This window comes from Protopterus annectens, chromosome 8.part0 (assembly GCF_019279795.1).
Source record: "Protopterus annectens isolate FY-2018-M chromosome 8.part0, PAN1.0, whole genome shotgun sequence".
NCBI lineage: Eukaryota > Metazoa > Chordata > Ceratodontiformes > Protopteridae > Protopterus > Protopterus annectens.
The window spans coordinates 806340239-806349820 of NC_056741.1; the positions used below are offsets into that span (position 1 = coordinate 806340239).

General features: G+C 42.4%; 1 protein-coding gene across 1 annotated transcript in view; it reads left to right on the forward strand.

Annotated features, from left to right (window-relative positions):
• LOC122809059 overlaps positions 1–9582 on the forward strand; it is a 632045-nt gene that overhangs the window by 15943 nt on the left and 606520 nt on the right. The gene's annotated exons all lie outside the window — the stretch shown is intronic.

Sequence of the window (9582 nt, forward strand, 5' to 3'; positions counted from 1 at the left end):
TCTCACCTTGTGCAACATGAACTGTCTTGGGATAACATAATCTCCGTTTTAGGAATTTCTTATTCCTAAAAAGAAATCTGGGTTCAGATTCTTCCAATTTAATATCTTTGTCTGTAAGTAATATACCCCAATGACGACATATAATTTCAATATAATCAGATACATTATAGGTATAACTAAGTGGGACCTTCAATTTATCACTTCTGTTTTTAGGTGTTAATCTGTGACTTCAACCTTCTGAAAAATAGGGCTTGGCTATTGTACCTCTCAGATCCACAATGTCTAAGGAATCTTTAATAATCACATTTTTATTATAGCCTCTATCCTTCAGATCAAACTTAGCCTTGATCTGTGTATGAAAATCCTCATCTCTAACATTTAATCTAGAGGCTCTAAGAAATTGATTCCTCACGACATTCCTGAATACATAGGGAGGATGCATGCTTTCCTTTTTAGTAGATGATTCACATGGCAACTCTTTCTATAGAGAGTAGTAAAAATATTCCTTTCGTTATCTACTTTCACAGTTACATCTAGAAAATGTATTTCATTTCTAAAAATATTTAATGTAAGCTTGAGAACTCTGTAATTGCATTTAGATATACTTCAAATTCTCTAAACTGACTTAGAGTACCACTCCACACTATAAAAAGGTCATCCACAAACCTGCCATAAAATAATATATACTGCTGGTATGGGCCTGTCAACAAATATTCCCTTTTCCAGGCTACAAGGACAGCATTGGTGTAGCTATTGGCACATGAAGTGCCCATAGCTATGCCATTGCCTTGCCCATAGATATTACTACAAAATAAAAATATGTTATGTTTCAGCACTATAGCTAGTAATGTACTAACTAACTCAATCTGCTCTTCAGGATAACCTGACTCATAGTTCAAAAACTGCTTAGTATAACTGATGCCTTTCCCATTCGGTATCATGGTAAATAAGGAAACCACATCCATCATAATGAATAAAAATTCACTGCATGTGTTATCCTTTGTAAAACTATACAAATTATTCAAGAACTGTTCTGTATCACACAGGACATAGGTCACTATGTTCACTACAGGTCTCAAACATTTCGCTATGTATATTGAGATTGATTCCATACCCAATTCCTACCCACTCCTTTTTGGCATTTACTTTTCAGAAGTCAAGGCCAATGTCAGTGGTCTCTGGCTGACTAAATCTGCATATGACTGCAGATAAGGAGCTGTCATTGAATCTCACACTGACACAAATGTTCTCCAGGAGGAGCTGACACAGACAAACAACTGGTGTCAGAGTCGTGGACTAACACTAAATGCCAAGAAATGCATAATAGTATCCTTTGGGAAGTCATCCATCCCTGGTAACTATCATATTGACAACACACCCCTTAGAGTTGACCCAGTAGTCAGGGACTTAGGGACACACATAGATAGTAATCTAGCCTTTGATCATCATGTGTCTACAGTAGTGAGGCAATCATTCTATGTTGCGCAACTTATAAACAAATGCCATCATTTAAGTCCAAGGAAGTCATTGTTCCTCTGTATTCGACATTCATTAGACCTATTTTGGTATGTACCTAACCAGGCATATCCAACAATTGGAATGTCCACAGAGGTTCCTCACTAAAAGAATACAGGGCGTAAGTAATATGTCCTATGCAGACCACCTCAAGGCCCTATCCTTCTATTCTGTCTCCTACAGGCTTTTGAGGGGAGGTCTATACATGGCGTTGTCAGACCCCATTCTGATGGACCTCCTGCATATCCACAAAATAAACAGTACCAGACTACCCATTCTAAACCTTGCCTGTGATATAAATATGACCTGCTGGAGGGATAGGTATGTATCCCAAAGACTACCCAGTCTATGGAATAGGCTTCCCATCCAAGTGAAGCAGAGTTCCTCCCTAATCCAATTCAAGTGCAACTTGGACAATTGGATGGGAAACCGGAAATTCATCCCTGGGTTGGCACCAATGTCTCTGATGCATCAAGTAACCTGTAAATGGTTCCTCTCCCAGGCCCATGCTTACACTTATCAAGGGTATCAGAACTTGTCAGAGATTTAGGATGAATGGCTAGGCTTAAAAAGGCCCTTGTGGTCATTAGTCTACTAAACAATTATGAACCTATAAGGAGTGTGCTGTCAATAGATTGCTTAGTAAGCAGCCTGGGATGTTATCTGGTACCATTGAGACAGTGTTTTTAGTCTTGGAGAGCACAGATATGACCTGATCTCTACAGATACTTGGCAGAGGATTGTTATGAGGTATGCTTTGGGGTATGGCCTGTGGGTCCAGGGAGGTGAAGTTTTCACCAAATTTGTCATCTAGCAGATTGGCAATTTCCTCCAGTGCAGTTTCATTTTTAGACTCCTAGCATTAAGCAGCAAAACCTTGAGTTTGCCTCCAGTAGATTTTTTACATTAGAATTTGTGTTGCTTTGACATTGTCTAAAAAATGCACTATGGGGAAGGCAAGCACCTTTGCCAGTATCCAACAGCGTAGAGGACACAGATGCAGACCATCTCTGGCAAAGCAGTATGGCCTGTCAACCATCTCATTCCAGGCTGAGAGATACTAGATGCCCCTGACACTAGAAGCCAAGACAATTATTGATGTTGATCATTTCTTGTTTATACTGTGACAATACATTCTCCATATATAGTAACTGTGTAGTCAGTTCTGTATCATGTTGATATATGATTAGTGTTCATGCTACAACTGTCTTGACATGCCCTCATCTGCTTTTCATTACCATGTTTCACCTGTCCTTTTTCCCTGTGTTCATTCCTATAAATCATCTGTGAGTCCCTTTTCAATACGCCCACTTCCCCTCACTGTTTATTTTATAATGCAGTCTATGTACCCTTGCTGATCATTTACACAACCTTTTGTTCAGTATGCCTGAAACAGGTGTCCACAATACACTGCACTGTATGCACTGTCATGTAATGTGTTGGAAATATATACATTGCATTATTAATAACCCTTCTAATCATTGTGGCATTTCACGCAAACACACTGACATAGTTTGCCTGTAGGTAAACAAGTATACATGTCTGCTGCTGTCCATGTTGCTTTACATGGTTTCCTGGCCAGCAACACTGTTGCTAGCCACAAAACTGCATCTGTTTATGTTTAAATGTGGTGTGTGGCATGAATATGTAATTAGCACTGCTGCTCATCTCACAAACATATAAAGTTCATGTAGGCTTCAAGTTTATTGAATCTGCAGGAATATCTTTAAGCCTTACAAAGAAAGTTTACATTTGAAAAACATTCACGGATGTGCTAATGACTCAAATGGCATGTTCATTGAAGTATTGAGTTTCCCAGCTGCTGAATGATGTTGGTGTAAAAATAAAGTACAGTTTTGTACCTACCATAAATGTAGATGTTCGAAGATCCACATTGCTGCAGTCCTAACACTTGGGTAGTCCGCTGTCCCAGTCGGCCCGAATACCAAAGTATAAGGCTGACGTCGGTCAAGGCGCATTAGTCTGACGTCAGGACGTCAGGGTACAAATGCACATGACCGACGTCATATCCTCAGTCTTTTCTTGCCCCAGATGTCAGAAGACCCTAAAAAGATAAGGCCAAACCAAAAAACAACAACACACCAAACACCCCTGTACCAAATATATATACAGTATATACAAAGTCAGAATGGTACAATCCCACCAACACAACCACCCCTAAACACAGAGGGGAAGGAGGGAGGGTAAATTGGACTGCAGCAATGTGGATCTTCGAACATCTACATTTATGGTAGGTACAAAACTGTACTATGTTCTTCATCTCACATTGCTGCAGTCCTAACACTTGGGTAGAATCCCAAAGCAGAGGAAAGGGAGGATGGCAAATCACAAAGAAGCAGGAGCTGCCAACATGCCCTGTAAAATAGCAGTGGCAAAACCAGCCCTAGATTTAGAGTAGAGAGGAAGGTGGTAATGCTTAGAGAAAGTATGCACTGAACTCCAAGTAGCTGCCTCCAAAATATCCTTAGATGCCACCCCCCTTAGAAAAGCTGTGGAAGTGGCAGTAGCCCTAGTGGAATGAGGCCTAATCCCAGCTGGAATCTCCTTGCCATGATGGGAATAACAGAAAGTGATGCAAAACCCAATCCACTTAGAAATAGTTTGTTTTGACACAGGCTTGCCCTGAGAACTCAAAGCAAAAGAAACAAACAACTGCTGAGACTGCCTGAACTCCTTAGTCCTGCTTAAATAATAACGCAACTGCCTGTGTACATCTAAAGTATGCAAAATCTTTTCCCCCTTATTTTGGGGATCTGCATAAAAAGTAGGCAAATGAATAGCTTGGTTTAAAGCCACACTAGAAACCACTTTAGGCATAAAGGAAGGATTAGTACGTAAAGATACCCTACCCTTATGGAAAATCAAGAAAGGCTCAACTGCCATAAGGGCCTGCAATTCAGAAACCCTTCTTGCAGAGGTAATGGCCAACAAAAATGCAGTCTTCCATGACAAATATTTTAACTCAGCAGTAGCTGCAGGCTCAAAAGGTTGTAGAGTGAGTTTCTCCAACACAAAATTGAGGTCCCAAGCAGGAGTAGGAGCTCTACGTGGAGGTCTTATATTCTTTGCCCCTCTAAGAAATTGCTTGAACAAAGGATGAGAAAACAATGGTGGGTCACAATCATAGTGAGCTGAAATTGCTGCAGCATGAATCTTAATGGAAGAGAAAGACAAACCTTTGTCCAATAACTCAGTAAGATATTGAAGAGCCACACTCAAATTAGGCTCAGAAACATCCAAATCTTTTGCTGCACTCCAAAATAAAAATCTCTTCCATTTTTCTGCGTACACTTTCCTTGTACTAGGTCTTCTGGCTTCCATAATCACATTCAAAACTTGTTGAGGAAGCTGAGACCTGCTATGGCTCAAAACAGAATATGCCAGGCTGTTAGATGCAGAGAGTGAAGCTTGACATTGAGTAGATGACCGTCCTTCTGAGACAATAGGTGTGGAATCAAAGGTAAGGGCCATGGAGGCTTCCTTACCAGACTCCTCAGTAACGGGTACCAGTGCTGTCGAGGCCAATCTGGAGCTATTAAAATCATCCTTGGCTTGTCTTGTCTGACCTTTAGGAGTACCTTTGGGAGGAGAGGCAGAGGTGGAAAGGCATACACATGAAGATTTTTCCAACTGAAAGAAAGAGCATCCACTTTCCAAGCTGTGTAATGAAACTTTTTTGTGCAAAACTTTGGCAGCTGGTGGTTTAATGGAGAAGCGAACAGATCTATGTCTGGAGTTCCCCATGACACTGTCAATTTCTGAAATACATGAAGATCCAGTTTCCACTCGTGGGGATCCATGATTTGCCTGCTTAACACATCTGCTAAGGAGTTCTGTGCTCCCGGCAGAAACCTTGCTTGAAGATTCAGCTGCAAGCTTAGCGCAGTCTCCCACAAAATCATTGCCTGCCTGCATAGAGGATAAGAATGTGTTCCCCCTTGTTTGTTGATGTACCACATGACAGTAGTGTTGTCTGTTAGAATCAACACCTGCCCTGGAAGAAGTAAATCCTTGAAAGCCATTAATGCAAACTGGACTGCTAACATCTCCTTCATGTTGATATGTAGATGCTGCAGGCTGGCAGTCCACTTGTCTTGTATCCACTTTCCATTCAGATGAGCTCCCAAGCTGTGTCTGAGGCAGCTGTCGTTAAAATCTGACTCGTCTCTGGCCGGGTCACAGAGAGTTCCTTGTTTAGGTGACATTCCTGAGCCCACCACAAAATTCCTTTTGAATGCAAGGTATTATTTGAATGACAGTGTCCAAATCCTGGCAGTGCTGTGTCCATACATTTTTGAGATACCATTGCAGCTTCCTCATGTGCAGTTTGGCATTGGGAAGCACCAGAATACAAGATGCCATGAACCCTAAGGCTTGAAGGACTGTCCTTGCAGTCAGCCCGGACTGATGAGATAGTTGATGGAAGTAAAGAGAAAGATTCTTTTGTTTGTCCGGGTTAAAAGGCCATCTGGGTTGCTGTATTCAGTCTCACACCCAGAAAGCACATGTCTTGAGAGGGTACTAGACTGGACTTTATTTCGTTCACAGAATACCCTAGGCATCTTAGCACTGCTATCACATATTCCAAATGCTGAAGAAGCACATCCCTTCCTTGAGCCAGAATCAGGCAGTCGTCCAAATAAGGATAGATTTGTATTCCTTTTAGCCTGAAGAAAGCTATCGAGCCAGAACTTTGTGAATACTCTGGGCAGTAGATAAGCCAAAGGGCAATGCAGAGAACTGATAATGAGAATTCCCAGCTCGAAACGCAGATACTTCCTGCAAATTAGTCTGATAGGAACATGAAGGTAAGCTTCCTTGAGATCCAAAGTTACCATCCAGTGATCTTTGCCCAGCAGAGGTAAAAGCTTGTAACGCCAACATTTTGAACTTGGGAATGTCCAGATAAGTGTTGAGGATAGATAAATCCAAAATTGGTCTCCACGTGTTCCCCTTTTTTGGTACTAGGAACAGGCGTGAATAAAATCCTAGGCCCCTTTCTGGCAAAGGAACCGGCTGAATGGCGCCTATTTGGAGTAACAGAGAAATTTGCTTGTGAGCCTCTTTTCTTTGTTGAGGAGGAATGTCTGGCATGCCTTTGAAAGGAGGCAAGGTATGGAAATAAAACCTGTAACCGTGGTGAATGATATCCAATACCCATCTGTCTTGGGTAATTAAACTCCAGTTTTCTTTGAAAAGTTCCAACCTTCCTCCCAAAGGTGCTGCCAGACGAGAAGACTCTGGCAGCTGAAAAGGCAGGTCATTGGGTCTGTTCTGAAAGGACTGACCCCTGCCCTCACCAGAAGACTGAGCAGGTGAACTCCCTGCTCTAGGCCTAAAGAACCTTGAGCTCTCTACCCTACCACGTCTAGACCTACCCCTAGACTGGGAATCATAAGCAGGATATGTCCACCCCTTGGTAGGCCAATTTCTACTAAACTTCGGAGGCTGAACCTGCAAAAAATCTTTAACAGTCTGCATAGACTTAGCCTTGTCTTCCATTTTCTTTAGAACAGCTTCCACAGGCGAACCAAACAACACATCAGATTGCAAAGGAGCATCTAAAATCCTTGTCTTAACATGCTCAGCTAAACTCTGATCCCTCAGCCAGGCGTGCCTGCGAAGAACCGAACCAGTGGCAGCCACCCTCGAAGAGGCCTGTACAGCATCAAAGCCACATTGCAAAGAATGCCTACCCACCTGTTCAGAAACATGAACTAAATCCTGCAACTCTTTACACTCAATACCTTCCACCAGAGCATCTACCTTAGACTTCAATTGTGAAAGGAGATAATTTTGGTATTTCAACATGTGAAACTGGCAATTCAAAGCCCTCATGGCTAAAGTGGAAGAAGTATACACTTTCTTTCCCCATCTATCCAAAGCCCTTGCCTCTTTATCTGGAGGAACAGGATTTTTAACAACAGAAGCCTTAACACCTTTAGGCCCCTGAGAAACAGTTTCTGGGTCTGCCCTAGGACTCTTAAAAAGATACTTATGAGCTTCAGGCACCCTATAATATCTATCCGGTTTAACTGGAGCAGGGGGCAAAGAATCAGGGTTCAGAGAAGCCTCTGCAAAACATCTTCTACCACATCCAGAACAGGAGGTATAGCTAAAGGCCTATGCTGGGGTAGAAACAAAAATCCCTAAGCCTTTTCCTGGAATCAGAGAAATCCTGACCTTCCCATTTAAAATGCTCCCTCATGGAATGAAGAGTCTCAGAAAAGAAAAATCCTCAGGAGGAGAAGCAGAAGGAGTAGAATCATCCACATCAGAATCAGAGTAAGGAGAATACTCCTGCAAGTCTTCAGCCAAGACTCAGAAGCATCCGAACACTGCTCAAAACTCCCAAGCTCAGGTTCCACCCTAGGCCTCTTATCAGGAGGGGGCATAGAACCTCTAATCATTGTAATCAAATCTTCTGCCATCTTAAGCATATGCTTCTTAGGCACAGACCCTGAAGAACTACGGGTAACACCTGAAACAAAACCTGGCCTGCCCCTGGGAGAAGCCTTGGAAACAGGGGAGGGCCTAATCACCTTAGGAAGGGAGGGAAGAACAGCTACCTGAGAAGCCCTTCAGCCTGGCCTACCTCCTCTGAGGTCACATCTTGCAACAAAAAAGTAGCTCCCTGGGACCCCAAAGAAAGTTCGGGTTGAACCTCCGGCTCCACCGAGCCCCTAAAGAACCGGGTCCGGGACGGACGGTTCTTCTTCAACCTAGGCTTTACTGCTTTGTCCTTGCGCTTTTAGATCGAGCGGGCGTCGGAGCATCCGACGGCATTTTATAATTACACCGCTTCCAAAAACTAACCTGGCACAATCCAATCTTCTCTTTATAGTGCGTTTGTTAAATCTAGCACAAGAGCGACAGCCAACAACGTCGTGCTCAGGCCCTAAACAAGGTATACACAAGGTATGGTAATCCCTATGAGGTATCTGTTTCCCACAAGAAATACAGTTATTCACTTTTTCTGACATCCGTAAAATACTGAGGCAAGAAAAACCAAAATATTCCCCAACGGGGTACTTAGCCAACTTTGATTCGGTCTGAAACTCCGACTTCGGAAAATCTCAGAACGCCAACCTGCACTTGCAACGCTGCTTCTGCATCGGACCATGCGGCAAAAAAGACTGAGGATATGACGTCGGTCATGCGCATTTGTACCCTGACGTCCTGACGTCAGACTAATGCTGACCGACGCCAGCCTTATACTTTGGTATTCGGGCCGACTGGGACAGCGGACTACCCAAGTGTTAGGACTGCAGCAATGTGAGATGAAGAACATCTGCGTGAGTGTTCATGTGTGAGTGTGTTTGTGTGTGTGTGTGTGTGTGTGTGTGTGTGTGTGTGTGTGTGTGTTTGTTTGTTTGTTTCTGTCTGTCTGTGAAAAAAGGAAGCAGATCAGTTTAGATCAGTGGTTTTCAACCTTTTTCCACTTGGGGACCAGTGAAAATAGGAGAATTGTTTTGAGGACTGCTAACGCAGAAATAAAAAACGTTATTTATAAAGAAGCAATTAAAACAATCTCTAATGGAGCATTGTATGTCAAAGGTATGAAGTTGGAAACTTCAGTCCTTTTTATGAGGAAAAGACCAAAAATATGTGGCAAAAATCTGGACAGTTGACAGGTATGCTACCTACCTACCTCTTAAACACATACACACATACACAAACACACACACACACACACACACAACTCTCAACCAAGAAGGGACAAATCCAGAAATAATCAGGGACACTTTTCATATATTAGTAGCATTAACTTTTGAGACATTGACAAAATAACAGAATGTGAGTGAATATGCATTTTTCTAAAGAAGTCTGTAACTGTAATTATTGTCATTATTTATTAAGTGCAGTTCATCACCTTTTCTCCAAAAGTCACTGCATTTAGGTGGGATTAAGAGGAACAGAGCTAAAATGTCAGTCAAAATCAGAGATGTCCCTGAAAAGTAGCAACAGTTGGTATGCACCTACCTATCTCCCTCTTACACACACACACACACACACACACCCCTACCTACCCCCCTCTTACACACA